General features: G+C 43.6%; 1 protein-coding gene across 6 annotated transcripts in view; it reads right to left on the reverse strand.

Moving 5' to 3' along the window:
• The window catches only part of specc1la (sperm antigen with calponin homology and coiled-coil domains 1-like a), a 304,469-nt gene that overhangs the window by 21,091 nt on the left and 269,462 nt on the right, over nucleotides 1–13,916 (reverse strand). The gene's annotated exons all lie outside the window — the stretch shown is intronic.

Here is a 13,916-nt window from a genome sequence, read left to right on the forward strand (position 1 = left end):
ATGAACCCCAAGATCCCTCTGCACCACCACACTGCCAAGAATCTTTCCGTTAAACTTGTATTCTGCTTTCAAGTTCATCCTTCTAAAATGAATCATTTCACACCGAAGGGTCTTGGCCCAAAACGTCAGCTTTTGTGCTCCTAAGGTGCTGCTTGGCCTGCTGTGTTCATCCAGCTCCACACTTTCTTATCTTGGATTTTCCAGCATCTGCAGTTGCCATCATCTCTCCCATCTCACACTTTTCTGGGTTAAACTCCATCTGCCACTTCTGGCCCAGCTCTGCATCCTGTAAATGTCCCTTTGTAACCTAGAACTTTGCACTGTCCACAACTTGACCCACCTTCGTATCATCTGTGAACTTGCTAATCAACCTTTCCACTCCTTCATCCAGATCATTTACAAAACTCACAAATAGAAGAGGACCCAGAACAGATCCTTATGGTACATTGCTCGTAACTGAGAACCATGTTGAATATTTTCCGTCCACTACCACCCTTTGCCTTTTAAGGGTCAGCCAATTCTGAATCCAATCGGCCACATTTCCCCTATCCCATGCCTCCTGACTTTCTGCATGAGCCTACCATGGGGAACCTGATCAAACACCTTACTTAAATCCATATATGCCACATCCACTGCTCCACTTTCATCCACGTGCTTGGTCACCTCTTCAAAGAATTCAAAAAGGTTTGTGAGACATGATCCACCCCTCACAAATCCATGCTGATTATCAGGAATCAAACTGTGCCTTTCCAAGTGACCATAAATCTTGTCTCTCAGAGCCCTTTCTAATAATTTTCCCACACTGACGGAAGACTAACTGACCTGTAGTTTTCAGCATTATCCCTGTTCCCATTTTTGAACAAGGGAATGACATTTGCCACTCTCCAGAGTTCTGTCCGCATACCTGTGGACAGTGAGGACGAAAAGATCATCGCCAAAGGCCCTGTGATCTTGTCCCTCACTTCCCATAGCATCCTTGGATAAATCCCATCAAACCCGGGGACTTATATAACTTCAACTTCCTCAGAATTCCTACCACATCCTGTTTACTAAGATCAACCTCTTCTTGCCTACCTGCCTGTTTCACAATGCCCTCCTCTAGAACTAGGTACCTCTCAGTTGTAAATACTGAAGAAAAGTATTCATTAAGGACTTCTCCTATCTCTTTAGGCTCTGTGCACAAATTCCCTTTACAATCCTTGATCAGCCCTACCCTTTCTCTGGGCATTTTTTTGTTCTGCACATATGTGTAAAAAGCCTTGGAGTTTTCCTTGACCCTATTCGCCACGCTTTTCTCATGCACCCTTATAGCTCTCCTCAACCCTTTCTTCAGCTCCTTCCCAGCTAACTTGTATACCTCTAGAACCTTTTCCGTTCCTCTTTTCCTAAACCTTACATAAGCCTCCTTCTTCCTCTTAACCAGTCGTTCGACCTCTCTCGAGAACCATGGTTCTCTCACTCGACCGCATCTTCCCTGCCTGCTAGGAACAAACATATCAAGCACAAGCAGTATGCATTCCTTAAACAATCTCCACATTTCTGTGGTGCTCTTCCTTGACAGCATCTGTTCCCGATTTATGTTACCCAGTTCTTGCCCAACAAAATTGTAATTACCCATCCCCCAATTGTAAACTTTACCGTGCTGTATGTACCTATCCTTATCCACGACTATCATGAAAGAAACAGAGTTATGATTGCTACTGCCAAAATGCTCTCCTACTAACACTTGGCCCGGTTCGTTGCCAAGCACCAAATCCAAAGTGGCCTCCCTTCCAGCTGGTCTATCTACATACTGTGTCAGGAATCCTTCCTGAATGCACTGGACAAAATCTGCTCCATCAAAACTATTACAACTAAAATGTTTCCTATCAACATTTGGAAAATTGAAGTCACCCATGACTGCAGCCCTGTGACTTCTGCATCTTTTCAGTATCTGCCTCGCAGTCCGCTCCTCCACTTCTCTGCAACTATTAGGGTATTATAGTAAAAAAAAACCCAAAAAACTGACTGCTCCTTTCTTGTTTCTGACCTCAACCCAAACTGACTCTGTAGACATATCATTCTCGAACTGCCTTTTAGCTAATATACTTGCCCTGGCTAGCAATGTCACACGCTACCTCTTGTTCCACCCTCCCTATTTCTTTTAAAGCATCTAAATCCTGTAACTTCCAACAATCATTCCTCTCCCTGAGTTACACAAATTTCTATAACGGCCACAACATCATAGTTCCAAGTACCACACATGCTCTTAAGTTTATCTGCTTTATTTCTGATACTTCTAGCATTGAAGTATGCGCACCTCCAACCATCTCGGTGTCCGCAATTATGCTCCATTGACCACATTTCTTTATAAACCACCTCACTCCCTGTTGTGTCTGTCAGAAGGCTGAATACTTCAAACTCTGAATTATAATTCTGGTTCCCCAACCCCTGCCAAACTAGTTTAAACCATCCTGAACAGCTCCAGCAAACCTCCTCCCAGGATATTTGTGCCCTTCTGGTTCAGGTACAAACTGTCCTTACTGTACAGGTCCCACCTTCCCCAGAATGTGTTTCAATTATCCACAGTCCAGCTAGACCATGCTGGCCATGTTCCCAAACTAAACTAGTCCCATTTGCCTGAATTAAGACCATAACCATCCAACCTTTCCTATTCACGTGCTTATCCAAATGTCTTTTATACGTTGGAACTGCCGATGCTGGAGTCTGAGATAGCAAGGTGTGGAGCTGGAGGCCAGTGTCAAAGGATCCTCTGATGCTGCCTAGTGCTCCCTCTAGCTCTACACCTTGTTATCACTTTTATATGTTGTATTTGTACATGCATCCACACTTCCTCCAGCAGTTCACTCTGCATGCAAACCACATTCTGTGTTTAAAAAAAAGTCCCCCACGTCATTTCTAAAACTTTGTCCTCCTACATTAAAAATATGCACCCTAGTTTTGAACTCTTCCACCCTAGGGAAAAGCCCCTTGCTGTTCACCTTAATTATGCCCCTTATGGTTTTACATACCTTTATAAGGCCACCCCTCAACTTCTTATACTCCAGTGAAGAAAGGTCCCCGCCTATTTTTATTTCTCAAACCCTTCATTCCTGACAACATCCTGGTGAATCTTTTGTGAACCCTTTCCAATTTAATATCTTTCTTACAGCAGGATGACTGGAAATGCGCACACAACTCCAGGGCAGGCCTCACCAACATCCGGTACAACCTCAACATGAAGGATGTTAATGTACTGGGGAGCTCTATGTCAGGCTTTTTATAATTTAGACTGTTAGGACAACTGTGAATTTTAAAATTTTTGACAGTTTCACACTTTTTGTTGCTGTGAGGACTCTGTGAGGCTAATGCCACGCACACTGGGTAGGGAAACTGGGGTCTGGTAGATGAGGGAGTTTCATTCGTGATACCACCGTACCAAATGATAACTCATGTCCTTGTTGTATGAGTGTGCTATCTTAGGAGGCAAGATGTAAAGTGATTGAGGTTGTTTTGCACACTCACCAAAAGTAAAAAGAACCAATGGTAATTGCAGATTACCAATAAAATGCCATTGTTCAATCCTTCACCTCTGTCCGGGGACTGCTTTCAGTGGGAACTTTGCTTTTCCACATGCTGTGGTCAAAAATGATCACTAACTTCATAAAGTTGAATAACTTTGTACTAACCATTTTGGAATCAATCCAGCACAAACTTCAAGAACAACGGAAATCAGAAATTATGGCCAAACAAAGTCTGCAACTTTGTTAGAGGCATAGAGGTCTAAGAATAGCGGCAGTTTAGGAAAAGATGAGGGCTATGAGACTTGGGTGTCATGATGGAAAAGTTGCTGAAGGATGGCATGCAGATGCAGCTGGCAGTGAGGAAAGGTAATAGCATGCTCTTCTTCATAGCAAGAAGATTTACGTATCGGAGTAAGGATGTCTTGCTGCAGTTATACAGGGCCTTGTTGAGGCCACATCTTGAGTATTATGTGCAGCTTTTGTTTCCTACTCCAAGAAAGGACATTCTTGCTATTGAGGGTCTCCAGCAAAGGCTCAACGGACTGGTTTCTAGGATGGCAGGACTGACATATGAAGAAAGGCTGGATAGACTGGATTTGTATTCGCTGAAATTTAGAAGCATGAGGGGGGGGATCTCATAGAAACATATAAAATCCTGATGGGACTGAACAGGCTTGATGCAGGAAGAATGTTCTCAATGTTGGGGAAGTCCAGAACCATGGATCGCAGTCTAAGAGTGAGCCATTTAGATCTGAGATGAGTAAGAATTTCTTTGCTCAGAGCTGTGAACCTGTGGTGTTGTCTCCCACAGAAAGTTGTTGGGGCCAATTCATTAGATATATTCAAGAGGGAGCTGTACATGGCTGAAGGGATCAAGGAGCATGAGGAGCAGGCAGGAATGGGATACTGAGATTACATGATCAGCCATGATCATATTGAATGACAGTGCAGGCTTGAAGGGCTGAATGGTACTCCTGCACCTATTTTCTATGTCTCTATAATGGAAGCCCTCCCTTCTACACCAACCCCGTAACCACGTGTTTAGCTGCTCTCTATCCTAATTTCTTACCTCGTTATTCCGGCACTGATAGTAATCCAGAGGTAACTACCCTGTTTGTCCTGGACTTCAGCTTCCAACCTAACTCCCTGTACTCATTTTTCATATTCTCTGTCCTTTTTCTACCTATGTCATTGGTACCGATATGTACCATGACTGCTGGCTGCTCACCCTCCCCCTTAAGGATCTTGAGGGCACGATCCGAGACATCATGGACCCTGGCAACCAGGGGGCAACGTACCATCCTTTCATCTCGTTCGCATCCACAGAACCGTCTGTCTGTGCCTCTTACTATCGAATCCCCTACTACAACTGCTCTCCTATTCTTCCCCCTTCCCTTCTTTGCCACAGGGTCAGGCTCAGTGCCAGAGATCTGTCCGCTATGGCCTTTCCCTGGTAGGTCATGCCCCCGCAACAGTATCCAAAACAGTATACTTCTTATTGAGGGAAACAGCCACAGGGGATCCCTGCACTGTCAGCCTATCCCCACTGCCCTTCCTGACAGTCAGCCAGCTAGCTTATTTCCTGACCCTTGGGTGTGACCACCTCCCTGTAACTCCTCTCTATCACCCCCTCAGCCTCCCGAATGATCCAGAGTTCATCCAGCTCCAGCTCCAGTTCCCTACCACGGTTTTTAAGGAGGTGGAGTTGGGTGCACTTCTCGCAGGTGAAGTTAGAGGAGACACCACCAGTGACCCTTACCTCCCACATCCTGCAAGAGGAGCATGCAACTGCACCAGTTTCCATTCCCTCTACTCTGGATTTCCAGAAGAAGAATAAAAAAAAGCCTTACCTTACCGAACCTCCACATAGTCTTTCTTGGTTAGAGGACGATGGGTGGGAGACATTACAAGTGTAGTGTTTCGGGTTTAGCCAATGCCTGAATTTATCTGTTTCTTCCTGGCTCGTGTTCCCTCCACACACCCACCGCTTAAACAAAGGCGCCGCTTGCTGCACGAGGTAAGTTTTTATACAGGGAGAAACAAAAACCGCCCTACCTTCCCATCGACACTCTGGATCGCTCTGCTGCCGCTGAAAACAAGAGGGTTGCTTGCTGCACAAGGTAAGTTTTTAAAAAATAAATGACAAGTCTTGTAGGGAATAACTACAGGAGATTCCTGCACTGCCTGCTTAACCCTCAAGCTCTGCCTGATGGTTACTTTATTTTCTTTCTGTCTGTGGAGTCTGAGTCTGCAGCGTGACCATCTCTCTACGCGTGCTTTCCATGATATTCTCTGCCTTGTCCAAGCATATCAGATGAAAATCAAACTTGTACATGACAGAAAGAATAAACAGCCCACAATTAACTGTTAACTTGTCGATCATATTTATTTTCAGCTCTGACAGTAAGTTACTGTTACAAACATAGACACCTTTTAACCATCCCTTCCCTCTACAAAGGTTCATTTTATCTACTATTTACCTCATGTACTGGCATCATGGTAGACAAGCACAGACTACCTCATGAACCAAGGCTGATCGAAATGACTGAAGAACAAGCCACTCAAATTCAATTTGTTCTATAGTATAGTAAGTCTACTGCCAAAATCTTAAACCATCAAACATGAGACCCCTACTATTTTTTCAGAGATAGTAGGAACTGCAGATGCTGGAGAATCTGAGGTAACAAGGTGTAAAACTGGATGAACACAGCAGGCCATGCAGCATCAGAAGAGCAGGAAAGCCGACACCTCGGACCTAGACTAGAGGCGTCGACGTTCCTGCTCCAATGATGCTGCTTGGCCTGCTGTGTTCATCCAGCTTTATACCTTGTTAACCCTACTATTTTGTCTGGTCTTCGATATAATCCCACTCAGAAGTGTCTCTGAGAGACAGACTGAGAAGATATAACTGTCTCAAATGTGGGATTGCCAGTCTGGCTATATTCCTGGAAATTTGATCATGTCCCTCATCTCCAATCCATGAAATGGTGTTCCTCTCCATCCCCATAATTTATACTAACAAATGAGCAAATTTATAAAGCATCATCTCACTTTTTAACGTTCAGGACTTGTTCTCATGGCAGTGCCCTAGACTTTAATCGTTAATGTTCCTGGAGAATCCCAACAGATCAGCTACCTTACTTGCACATAAACTGTGTTGCAATCAGAGTATCATACAGTAGACAGAAAGCCTTTCAGCCAAAAATACACTACCACCTACACTAGTCCCAAAACATAATGTTAAGGTCTTCAACCTTTTAAAAGGTTGCGAGGTTATCTTCCTTGAACTCCCTCTCAGACAGTGTATTCTAGGCCCAAAACGTCAGCTTTTGTGCTCCTGAGATGCTGCTTGGTCTGCTGTGTTCATCCAGCTTCACACTTGGTTATCTTGGACCCTCCAGGTAAAAATGCTTTTGCTCAAAATGCCCTCTCTCAACCTCCTGCCCTTTACTTTAAATTTATGCCCCCTTGTTCTTGACTCTTCACTAAGGGGAGCAGCTGCTTTCTATCCACCTTGTCTACACATCCATAATCTAATACATCTCAGTCAGGTCCCCTTTCACCTTCTCTGCTCCAAAGTAAAAAAACCCAAGCTTATAAAGCCTCTCTTCAGAACTCAAATGCTCCATCCCAGGAAACATCCTGGTGAAATTCCTCACCATCTCCTTCATTGCAGTCAAATCCTGCCTACAGCATGGTGACCAGAACTGCACGTAGTATTCCAACACTGACGTAACCAAAGTTCTGTACATTTTCTTACTCACTAAAATATATCTTTGCTATGAGTCATGAGCTACCTTTTCTCGTTTAAAAACATCTGCCATCGTTCAGTAGCTGCCTTTTCTGCTAAACTCTTTCCCCAGTCTATTCCACCCTTTATTCCTGTGTAATTACCCTTATTTAAAGTTAGCACAATTGTTATGATCCAAGTTTCCCAATCACAAACTAATCGCTAAATTTTACTGTGTTGTGGCCACTATTATCCAAGGGATCTTTCATTGAGGTCATTTATTAAACCTGGCTCATTACACATTACCAGATCCAAAATAGCCTGAACCCAAATTGGGTCCACAACATAATAGTCAGAGATCTATAGCACAGAAAAAAGCCTATCCGCCCTGTATTTTTGAGAATCATGGACACGAACAGCTCAGTATTCTAATCTAATTTCTAGCACTTGACTCAAAGCCTTGAATGCCTTGGGGTTGCAAATGCACATCTAAATATTATGAAGATTTCTGCCCTTACCACCCTGACAGGTAGAGGGTTCCAGATTTCCACCACTCTGAGTCAAAAAGCATTTTCTCACATGTGCTCTAATCCTGCTACCCTTCCTTCAAATCTATGCCCCCTAGTTAATGAAACCCTCAAAGGCAGAAGTTCCTTCCTGTCTACTTTCTCTACACCCCTCATTATTTTAAACATCTCAATCATGTCCACTTTCAATTGCCTCTGCTCGAAGGAAAACAATCCCAGGCTGGCTAATCTCTCTTTATAATAAAATGCTCCAGGCAATATTCTGGTAAATCTCCCCTGCATCTTCTGCAGTGCTATTATATACTTACTGTAATACAATACCAGAGCTGTAGAGTATATTCTAGCAGTAGCCTAACCAAAGTTTTATACAGTTCCAATGTAACCTCCCTGTTTTAAAACTCTTAAGTCTTGTTTAATGAAGGCAAGTATACTATATGCCTTCTTAACCACTTTATCCACCTGCCCTGATATCTTAAACAGACTGATGGGCACCAAGGCTCCTCTAATCCTCAGTGGTTCTGGGAGTCCTACCCTTCATCGTGTTTTCCCTAGAACTGTTTGACTCTTCCGTGTGCATCAGCTCACACTTACCCAGATTGAATTCCATTTGCCAGTGATCAGCTCATCTGACCAGCCCATCAATAATTTTCTAGTCTTCCTGGCAATCCTCCTCCTCAGGTACCACCTATCAAATTTTAGTATCATCTGCAAATTTACTGATCAACCCTCCCACACTCAAGTCTAAATTATTTACAAAAACCACAAACAGCAAGGGCCCAGCGCTGACCCCTGCTGGGCCCCACTCAAAACGATTTTTTGGTCTGAAAGAAGTCCCTCAACCATCACTTAGTACGTAGGCCCTTTACTCTCCATATTTCCTCCTTCAATACATCCCATTATTCTGAGATAGATCTACCTGAAAGGTTCTGCTCTCAGTCCACTCTGGCAAAATAATTTCTGTTCTTGTAAAAATCAACATTCCCCCAGATGAGAACTTTGATTTCAGGCCCACCCTTGCCCTTTTCATAACAAATTTGAACCTAACAGAGTAATGATCGCTGGGTGCAAAATGCTCCTCTGCCGATACTTCAATCACATTTAGTTCTCCTGTAAATCACTTTCAATCTGTGCTCTTTTGTTCTCAATCCATTTTGGGAAGTGTTTTGCTCTGTCCAACTTGTCATAATTTTGAAAATTTTAATAAGATTTCTGCTTGATTTTCTCGTTTCCACGTAGAACAATTCTGCTGCTTCAGGCCGAATAGAGAGGGAGGTAAAAGGGGTGGAGGAGTTGCAGTAATGGTCAAAGACGATATCACAGCCGCACCGAAGGAGGGCCCCATGGAGGACTCAAGCAGTGAGGCAATATGGGTAGAACTCAGAAATAGGAAGGATGCAGTAACAATTCTGGGGCTGTACTACAGGCTTCCCGACAGCGAGCGTGAGATAGAGGTACAAATATGTAAACAGATAATGGAAAGGTGTAGGAGAAACAGGGTGGTGGTGATGGGAGATTTTAATTTTTCCAACATTGACTGGGATTCACTCAGTGTTAGGGGTCAAGACGGAGCAGAATTTGTAAGGTGTGTCCAGGAGGGTTTTCTAGAGCAGTATGTATGTAGTCCAACTCGGGAAAGGGCCATACTGGACCTGGTGCTGGGGAATGAACCCGGCCAGGTGGTTGATATTACAGTAGGGGACTACTTTGGAAATAGCGACCACTATTCCTTAAGTTTTACAATACTCATGGACAAGGATAGGAGTGGTCCTAAAGGGAGAGTACTAAACTGGAGGAAGGCCGACTATACCAAGATTCGGCAGGATCTGAGGAATGTAGATTGGGAGAAACTGTTTGAAGGTAAATCCACATTTGATATGTGGGAGGCTTTTAAGGAGAGGTTGATTAGCATGCAGGAGAGACATGTTCCTGTGAAAATGAGGAATAGAAAAGGCAAGATTAGGGAGCCATGGATGACAGGTGAAATTGTGAGACTAGCCAAGAGAAAAAAGGAAGCATACATGAGGTCTAGGCAACTGAAGACAGACGAAGCTTTGCAAGAATATCTGGGATGTAGAGCGAATCTGAAAAAAGGGATTAAGAGGGCTAAGAGAGGACATGAGATATTGCTGGCAAACATGGTTAAGGAAAATCCCAAAGCCTTTTATTCATATATAAAGAGCAAGAGGGTAACTAGAGAAAGGACTGGCCCACTTAAGGACAAAGAAGGAAAGTTATGTGCTGAGTCAGAGAAAATGGGTGACATTCTCAACGAGTACTTTGCATCGGTATTCACCGAGGAGAGGGACATGACGGATGTTGAGGTTAGGGATAGATGTTTGCTTAGTCTAGGTCAAGTTGACATAAGGAGGGAGGAAGTGTTAGGTATCCTAAAAGACATTAAGGTGGACAAGTCCCCAGGTCCGGATGGGATTTATCCCAGGTTTCTGAGGGACGCGAGAGAGGAAATAGCCGGGGCCCTAACAGATATCTTTGCAGTGTCCTTAGACACGGGTGAGGTCCCGGAGGACTGGAGACTTGCTAATGTTGCCCCCTTGTTTAAAAAGGGCAGCAAGGATAATCCAGGTAATTATCGACCAGTGAGCCTGACGTCAGTGGTAGGGAAGCTACTGGAGAAGATACCAAGGAATAGGATCTATTCCCATTTGGAAGAAAATGGGCTTATCAGTGATAGGCAACATGGTTTTGTACAGGGAAGGTCATGTCTTACCAACTTAATAGAATTCTTTGAGGATGTGACAAAGTTGATTGATGAGGTAGATGTCATATGCATGGACTTCAGTAAGGCATTTGATAAGGTTCCCCATGGCAGGCTGATGGAGAAAGTGAAGTCTCATGGGGTCTAGGGTGTGCTAGCTTGATGGATAAAAAACTGACTGGGCAACAGGAGACAGAGGGTAGTAGTAGAAGGGAGTTTCTCAAATTGGAGACCAGTAACCAGTGGTGTTCCACAGGGATCTGTGCTGGGACCACTGTTGTTTGTGATATATGTAAATGATCTGGAAGAAGGTGTAGGTGGTCTGATCAGCAAGTTTGCTGATAACACTAAGATTTGTGGAGTAGCTGATAGTGAAGGGGACTGTCAGAAATGACAGCAGAATATAGATAGACTGGAGAGTTGGGCAGATAAATGGCAGATGGAGTTCAATCCGGGCAAATGCAAGGTGATGCATTTTGGAAGATCAAATTCAAGGGCGAACTATACAGTAAATGGAAAAGTCCTAGGGAAAATTGATGAACAGAGAGATCTGGGTGTTCAGGTCCACTGTTCCCTGAAGGTGACAACGCAGGTCAATAGGGTGGTCAAAAAGGCACATGGCATTGCTTTCCTTCATTGGGCGGGGTATTGAGTACAAGAGTTGGCAGGTCATGTTGCAGTTGTATCGGACTTTGGCTTGGCCACATTTGGAGTACTGTGTACAGTTCTGGTCACCACATTACCAAAAGGATGTGGATGCTTCGGAGAGGGTGCAGAGGAGGTTCGCCAGGATGTTGCCTGGTATGGAGGGTGCTAGCTATGAAGAGAGGTTGAATAGATTAGGATTATTTTCATTAGAAAGATGGAGATTGAGGGGGGACCTGATTGAGGTCTACAAAATCATGAGGGGTATAGACAGGGTGGATAGCAAGAAGCTTTTTCCCCAGAGTGGGGGACTCAATTACTAGGGGTCATGAGTTCAAAGTGACAGGAGGCAAGTTTAAGGGAGATATGCGTGGAAAGTTCTTTAGACAGAGGGTGGTGGGTGCCTGGAACGCGTTGTCAGCGGAGGTGGTAGACGCAGACACGTTAGTGTCTTTTAAGATATATTTGGACAGGTACATGGATGGGCAGGGAGCAAACGGACACAGACCGTTAGAAAATAGATGACAGGTTAGACAGAGGATCTTGGTTGGCGCCGGCTTGGAGGACCGAAGGGCCTGTTCCTGTGCTGTAGGTTTCTTTGTTCTTTGTTCATTCTTTTTTCGTGACTCAAGCTTTTCATCTATAGAACCATTCTCATAAAGCTTTTCTGCAAACTCATGCATTCACATCCTCCCAGCTTATTACTTAAAATTAATTCCAGGATTATTTTATATGTCTACTGTTCCAGGAAACGATCCCAAATACGCTCTATGAATTTTTCCTGGTGGTTGCTTTTATTAATTTGGATTCCTCAATCTCCAGCTAAGTTTCTATAATGAGATTCAGGTTGTTTCAGGGTTTCAGTGATGGTAGTTATGTCGAATGTCAGTTCTCTCTGTTAGAATAAATTTTCCTGGTATTTTTGTGGCACCAATGTTATTTGCTACTTATCAGCCCAAATGTGGATGTGATCAAGTACTTGCTGCATATAGATACTGACTGTCCTAGTGAGGAGTTACAAATGGTGCTGAACATTGTGCAATCTTTGGCAAACTTGACAGCTAAAGGGAAGGGACGGCGGGCAGAATTAGTGGGTAATTACCTTTCTGCCAGATCCAGCTTATCAACGCCATCAAGGTGCAACACCCCCTTTCTTCAACATCCCCAGCCCTCATTTCTGATTCTTTTTCCTCCCCTATTCCCCTCATGTAGAACTTCCAATCTACCCCAATAGACTGATAAAACTTAAAGGGCCAGAGGAAAGCTCCTTTCCTGAATTTTCTCAAATGACAAGGTTCTGCTCCTTTCTCACCTTTGAGTAAATTCCGGATGCCGCATAGCTCCATAATAAGTCTTCAATCTGTGTGAACAGCAATGCTGTTGTTACCTGGCCACAAATGCCATACATCTCCAATTTCATGCTGAAATGGTCTGCTAATCACCAAACTGCCAAAATAAAAAAAGACCCACCTTGGATGTAGTGAATGGCAACTGTTTTTCCTTTGTCACTGACTGCAAAATCAGTGCCATTCAATTGCCAGGTTCAGATGTGCACAGTGCTGCAGTGGTGGTTCTTGACCAAACACTGCCCCCCTCTGTAATTGACTGTGGTTGCCACTCATTGCCACTGCTACCAGCTGGATGCTTTTGATGCTCCTGTCAAGTGTTTGGCCCCTATAAGCTGCCCACTGTTGTTTTGAAAAACGTCCCCGTAAAATAATTAAATAAACCTACACTGCAGTGGTAAAGGTCAACATCTTTTCATAACCAGGTTCATTTCCTGTTGCACAAAAACTCTCTTCATATTTTTGCTGATTTTCTTTGCCTAGAGGTGATGCAATCTTACGTCTCATGATTCTCAGACATCACATGTACTATAACCAGCTGACTGAGAGATGCTCAGAATTCAAAGGAGGGCTTTTTGAATCAGAAGGCCTTTGTTCAGTGTTTTCACTGTGCGGTGGGAATTTAGTCTTAATAATAGTCTCAGCTGATTCAAAGCTTAAATGACGATGGAAGGCTCTCAATTTGAGTCAGGAAACTAGGCTGCTGCCCAAGTTATCTTGAAAATAAGTTCATTGTGAGTTGATGTGTTGAGCTGTAGATCATTGCTCATCTACTGTTGATCACCTAAATCAATGCACAAGGATTTCTGTGAAACATAGATGATTTGCGTAAGCATTCAAAGTCAAGTCATTATTGCAAAGGAGACAATGGGCATCAGTGTTTACCAAAACTTAACAATGTCCGAGCAATACAGATAACCTCTTGCTCCCTCCAAGCTATACGTGACATTTGTCAACAAGTCAGAACAATTCATTTTCAACCAATAAAGTAATCCCAAAGAAAACTCTGTAGTGAGCTAAAAGCCGGAGTCTACATCAACACCATTCCCTTATGAATTGTAGGGTCTCAATAACTCATCAAGAACAAATTCTGCAATATTTCACATGCACAGAGTTTGACAAGCAGTCAGAACAATTCCATTTCCAGTGACTATCCTTACCTTATTGATCCTCAACTGTAAGTTGCCAATGGGAACAAATATCCTTCTCAGAATGGATGGATGGATGGATCCAGCTTTCACAAGTATACTGCTGGTAATTAATTTTATCACTTCACAATCCTGACCGTGATTTCATGCCTCTAGTTCTGCTGTTGGACTAACCTCCTGATCGATGTTTCACATTGTCTCAAATGATAACTGAAGGTCAAACCAGAAACTCCACACTTGTGCCACCCTGATTCTCTGCACCATTTTGGACACTGGCCAGTTTTTCTGTTCTACGCAACTC

This window comes from Stegostoma tigrinum, chromosome 26, assembly GCF_030684315.1.
Source record: "Stegostoma tigrinum isolate sSteTig4 chromosome 26, sSteTig4.hap1, whole genome shotgun sequence".
In the NCBI taxonomy this organism is placed as follows: Eukaryota; Metazoa; Chordata; class Chondrichthyes; order Orectolobiformes; family Stegostomatidae; genus Stegostoma; species Stegostoma tigrinum.